We start from the raw sequence: 637 nt of genomic DNA, 5'->3' as shown, positions 1-637 counted from the left end.
AACTCTTCCAAAAAATTAGCCTATTTTCCACTGTAGGTCATAAGCTATCTGCTTGCAAAATTTCATGCAAATCCGTTCAGACTTTTCCGCGTATTAATTTAATTAAACTTTTATTAACAGGTGGCAACTCTTAAATAAGTAGCCTATTTTTCAGCCTAGCTCATAAGCTATTTGTGTGAAAACTTCCATGCAAATCAGTTCATTAATTTCCGCGTATTAATTAAATTAAACATTTCTAACAGGTGGCAACTCTTAAATAAGTAGCCTATTTTTCAGCCTAGCTCATAAGCTATTTGTGTGAAAACTTCCATGCAAATCAGTTCATTAATTTCCGCGTATTAATTAAATTAAACATTTCTAACAGGTGGCAACTCTTAAATAAGTAGCCTATTTTTCAGCCTAGCTCATAAGCTATTTGTGTGAAAACTTCCATGCAAATCAGTTCATTAATTTCCGCGTATTAATTAAATTAAACATTTCTAACAGGTGGCAACTCTTAAAAAAATAGCCTATTAACCAATCTGGTCCATAGGCTATCTGCGTACAAATCTTCATGCAAATCCGTTCAGTCGTTTCCGCGTGATGATTTCCCAAACATCCAAACATACAAACTTTCACATTTATAATATTAGTAAGA

This window comes from Rhagoletis zephyria, unplaced genomic scaffold (genome assembly GCF_001687245.7).
Source record: "Rhagoletis zephyria isolate East Lansing unplaced genomic scaffold, Rhagoletis_zephyria_1.1 Rzeph_scaffold_01467, whole genome shotgun sequence".
Classification (NCBI taxonomy): domain Eukaryota; kingdom Metazoa; phylum Arthropoda; class Insecta; order Diptera; family Tephritidae; genus Rhagoletis; species Rhagoletis zephyria.
Note: the sequence above shows the minus strand (reverse complement) of the source record.